The following is a 5,625-nucleotide window of genomic DNA, read 5'->3' as shown; positions in this document are numbered from 1 at the left end:
TGTTCAATATTGAAAGGCTGAAGTCAGAGGACAGAGCAGAGAAAAGAATTTTCCATGTACAAATAATATTCTTTGGACTTGCTGTCAGAAGCTGAGCAGTGACAGAAATGCCTCCACATTCTCAGCAGGTGGGGCCACACAGAGGATGCTCATTTAACCTCCCCTCCATTATGGACCCCAAAGGCAGTACCAGCACCCTCCTGCTGCTAGCTGCCCACTCTGGCAATACAGACAGTAAAAGGTGAGCAAAGAATAAATCTGGGATTTCTGTGTTACTGCACGGGGCCACAAAAGCACCATAATTATCTTCTAGTTGTTAATTCCCATTAATCTCTCCAGTTGGGAGCACTCAGGCATGCCCTGTCTGCTCCAGGCACCAGAGAGGAGTGTACAAGGGTGGGTGCAAATCCACACAGGTTTTTGGAAAGCCAGATACACCATCCAGACAGATGACACATGGAACATTACCAAAATCTAGACAAAGCCATTAGGGATGCCCTTGTGATGTCTGGGCATCCCTGTTTTCTTTCAGGGCAGACTGACTCGACCTCACTGCTCCTACTGCTCAGCTCACACCAAGCTGAAGTTTTAAAAAGCTCTTTGAGCCTCTTCTGTGTGAATCAGCCAGAGCTACAGCAGGACAGGAGACCACAGGGTGCCCTGCCCTACCTGCACACCTGGCAATCCCCCTCAGAGCTGGGGTTTGTTTATTGTTTGCACCATACAATCATGCTGCCCTTCAAAACAGGCCTGGGCAGCCTCTGCTTGCCTCAATCTCAGCATCTCAGGGTCCAGACAAAAGCAGATTGATGAATCTTTCCTTCCATTACATCCAGTGCTCCTTAACAGCAGTTTTGCAGGTTTGTAGCTTCTCTGAAGTCTGACCAACTCTCCAGCCTGGCCAGAGCAGCAGCAGAGCCCTGCCCTTCCTGCCCTTCACCCTCCGGGAGGGCTCAGAGGGAGCTGGACCATGGTCACCCCCTCACCTGCAGTAACCCATGTGCTACCACGGGCTCCCTGCAGATGCCTTTACATCAGGCTTGAAAGAAGCAATGAAATTTCCAGTCCTCATCCCATTTCAGCCCCAGCAGGACAAAGGGATGGAAACCCAAACAAACCTGGATTCTCTTGGGTTCATTTACCCTGTGAGTGTGCAACCACACGATGCTAAAACAAGGCCAACACCAGCTGCATTTAAGAGATGCTAAACCTAAGCGAATCCTCCATCAGCAACGATTTCCTGTTCGAAATGCCTGTAAATTGGAGAAAATGAGCATTTCTCTTTCCGGCGGAGCAGCGCCGCTCCCCAGTCGGGGTTGCTACGCAACCGCCTCCTGCCCAGGGCTGATAACGCTGCCAGCATCCTTCCCCGCCTGGCTGCCCTCCCAACAAAGCCCGCCTAATGAAGCTTCCCCGTGCTCTTGGCTCGGCCTTGGACGGCTCAACGCGGGTTTTCCCTGCTGCTGTGTGACAGTCACAGCAGCGACCCGCTGTCCCCTGCAGCCGGGGTGCTCCGAGGGATGGAGAGCCATGGGCAGCGCTGGGGAAGAGCAGAGCAGCCCCTAAAATGGAGAGGAGCCACTGCCACAGAAGCGGGCAGTGATAACCAGCCCTCTGAAACGCTGAACCATCAGCATTACAGGTCAAGCCAGACACTCCCTGGCTCCCATTTATCCCAGTGCCCCAATACCCTTATCACAGCTCACTGCTGCCTGCAGCTGTGGGGACAGGGAGCATGAACTGTGCAAAAAGCTCCAGAATGAAGACAACTCTTCAGGTTAAACAGTTCAGTTCCTTGAAGCACTTACAGGTTATTTGTTTAACAATCTGTTGAAGTAAGTGTGGCTGTGATGGTGTCACACAGCCTGTGTAGCAAACCCAGGTGAGCTGGGGGAGCAGGAACAAGCACAGCTGGCAGGAGCACCAGCTTCATCCTCCTGTAAGACCTGAGGCTGGCACAGACCATTCTGTACAGCAACCTCCACATGTTTCATGAGCACTGCCAGAGATGGTGATTCCACCACTTTCCTGGGCAGCCTGTCCCACTCTTTCAGTGAAGAAATTTTTCCAGTTTCCTAATTTAAATTTCCTCTGACACAACTTGAGGCCATTTCTTCTTATTTTGTCACTTACCTGGGAGAACAGACCAACCCCCACCTGGCTATACCCTATCCAGTAGCTGTAAAGAGGGATAAGGTCCCCCTGAACCACCTTTTCTCCAGGTAGAACACCCCCAGCTCCCTCAGCTGCTCTCCATAATGTGCTCCAGACCCTTCTCCATATGTAGCAGATGTACTTTTTACCAGCTCATTTCCCAGGAGGGCAGGACACAGTGAAGCAGAGCATTTCCTTGGCTCTACAGCACCTCATCTCCTTCATGGGATCACCCTCAACACGTGTGGATGTGACACAACCCTGGCGTGGCCAGGCAGGAAGGATGGGTGACAACATGAGCAGTGTCAGCCTGACACAGTGCACAGACACCCCACAAAAGCTTCAAGAGGGACAAATTCCTGTCACCAAATGCTTATTAGACAGCACAAGGCTCTGGAAGGAGAGCTGGGGGCAAGTGTATCCCACACCAGTGGGAGCTAAAGGCACAGATAGCTCCAGACACCAAAGCAATAGCAACAGGAGAGCTGGAGAAGGTGACACCTGCTCAACTAAAGGACTAAAGACAACCTAAGGAATCGATCTTGCTCTCAAAGACATAAATTCTGCAAACAGCCTGGTAAGAGCCACAAGTGAGCACAGCACCCAGAGAATCCAACCCAGCCCTGCTGGAGGGGGAGATCTTAACCAAGCAGCCCACCTGGCTGCTCACCCTCTGCCTCTGCCTCGCTGGGCTGAGCTGAACAAAGTGCAGCGTGGGTGCTTTTTTCTGGAGACAAAATTGCCTAACAAGAGACAATTATGTGACATTACCATTAAAAGCAGCGTGTGATAAAAAAGCTCAGCCTGTGTATCCTGAGGTCTGCAAACCCCTTTCTCTACTTTTGTGCTAAATAGGTCTCATTTAGCCCATTTGTTCTGTCCCAGCCAGGCAAAGAGAAAGTAGGGTTGATCGATTTGCTAATTACAGTAATTTTATCTTAAATAGAGACAGCTGAGTGTTCATCAAGTCACAACTCCGCCTGTTACCGAGAGCCCTACCCCCTGCTCAATAATTAGGGATAATAAGTGGCTGATAATAAATGCAACCCACAACTACAGGCTCTGGGAAGGTGCTGCAGAATCAGGAGGACTATTAGGGAACCCCTGGGTCTATTTCTCCTTTTGAAGAAAACAATGTAAAATCTTTAATTGTCTCTCTTGAAACCCTGAGACAGCTCTGCCGGTGTGTTACAAGTGAAAGGCAATGATTCCACTTCGTGGCTGTGCTTGTGTCCAGAGAAGGTTTATGCAGGGTCATCCTGGCAGGTAAGGGTGGCTCTGTGCTCCTGCACTGACTGGGCACGTACAGAAAGCTGAGGGAGGTAACACCTGTGGGTTATGGATAACCAACTCCTTGGGAGGTTTAAAACTCTGGCTAAGGTGTAAAAGATTGTTTCAATACAAGGCACGAGCAGTCTGTGCTTAGCTTGGAGCTTCCATCCACACCCAGACAAACAAAAAGTAAGTTCGGGCTCACCTCACCCTTCCAGCACAGAAGGACATGCTAGCAAAAGCTGAAAGCAAGGGCAAACCAGCCTTTGATCCTCATCCTGCACAAGATACGGAATTTCTGAAGCAGGTGTCCACCACAGCCTGCCAAGAGAAAGGTTTGGGATGAACAAGGAGAGGGCAGCAGAATTTGAGTGCGTCTGTGTCTCTTCCAAACCCTGAAAAACAAACAAAATTACACCCAACCCACAGAGGCACACCCACACCCTCTGTTTCTGCTGGGTTCCTTCCTCTTTTCCTGCTCTATCCCCTAGGTAATCACCCTGCAACCTCACCTGCACAGAAGTGCAGACAGCCAAGATGGTCACAGAGAGGAAAACATCACCACTCCCAGTTCCCTTCCAGGACTAAGGAGAAAAGGAATGCCATTCCTTCCTCCACTCCCAGTCCTGGCCAGAGCTCAGTGTGGAGGGAAAGGCTTCGAGCCCTTGAGCTCCCTGGGTGCAGGTGCTGGGGGCAGGACTGGCAGGGCAGGTCACCATTCCTCACTGCCCTGGGGAAGGACAACCAGCACAAAGCTGCTCTGGCAAAGGGGGTCTGCCACTGCAAACAACAAAAAACCCCATGCCAACCTGAGATTGGAGGGAACAGAGACTGCCCAGGCCTTTTCCCAGCTGTGCAGCTGCACATTTTCTTCTCCAGTGACTGAAAACATTGCACTTCAGCCTCTATTTCCCCCCCACAAAGTGAAGACATGGTCAACCCTCCTGTGCAAGCAGGATTTGGAGAGAACTTTAAGGTTCCATCCTCTCAGCATGCAAAACCACAAATGTCATTTGTCTTGTTTTCAGCACTGGGGAGTGCATGGGGGTAAAGAAATAGATTTAATCAAACACAGTTATATTTTATTTACAACAATAGTTACTGCCACTTACTTTGCTCCAGTAAATGCATTTACTTGTGGCAGTTCCCTCCAAGAGCTGAAGCTTCACTTGCTCCTGTGAAGACTCTATATTTTTGCAAATACTTTTTCCTAAGGCAAGCTACTTAAAAAAATTATTATTATTTTGATATTTCAGTTCCACTTCATCCACAACTACGTTTAACCAGCATTTGCAAGATTCTTTTATGCTCTGTCCCTTATCTCAGCACAACATACAGTTGCATTCAGAATAAATCCTGGGCTTCTGTTGTGAGCAGGGGAGAGCTGTGTAATGATCAATCACAAAAGCCCTTGGGGAGGGGAGAGATTAGCACTTTGATACCACTGAAGATGAATGGCTGGACTGAGTTTGATAAACTGGTGTTTTCTCAGATAATTGCTCTGGAAGCTTTTTGAAGCTGCTTGGATTCTCCTCCCTTTCTTTTTGAGTCTGGGTAGGGGAGCAAGCCCTGCTTTTCCACCAGCACTGCTGGCCAGGCTGCTGCACTGTTTTTAAACAGTTCACTGTGGGTTTATGCCACATTTCATCATTATTGAACACTATCAGTCCTGATTTAACCAAAGAGCCAGGCTGGAGTCCTGTTATTCTTGGTCTAGCTCCCAAGTCCCTGAGCACAGCTCATTGAGGAGGACTAGGGGGTGGGAAGGGGATTTCTCATGGGATAGGGACACTTTTCCTCAAGCTAAATCCTGAACAACTGCTCCTCTTCCTTCAGACATCACTCATCGTGCTCACCTTCGGCTCCCACCCACCTTTCTCTGGGCTTTTTATACCCAAGACCAACCTCCTGCTCCTCCTGCTGCTCCTCCTGACCGATCCTGCTGCAGCAATCCCTCAGGCTCAGCCAGAGAGGAGCTCCTGGAGCTGACACACAAAACTCAGGCCCCAGCCACAGCCCTCCTCAGGCAGATCCTGCTGCATCCACAGATGTGGTGCCATTGAACTCCTTCTCAAGCACTAATGACAACGGAGCCAAGAGGTTTTACTGTATTTTTATTGTTTCAACGAATAAATGAAATTTAAATACAGAATTAAAAATTAGTAAAAAATAAAAGGTGTTAAAAGCCATCCCCAGGAT

The sequence above is a fragment of the Catharus ustulatus genome, chromosome 17 (assembly GCF_009819885.2).
Source record: "Catharus ustulatus isolate bCatUst1 chromosome 17, bCatUst1.pri.v2, whole genome shotgun sequence".
NCBI lineage: Eukaryota > Metazoa > Chordata > Aves > Passeriformes > Turdidae > Catharus > Catharus ustulatus.
The sequence above is the reverse complement of the archived record's forward strand: the minus strand, read 5'-3'. Positions refer to the sequence as shown.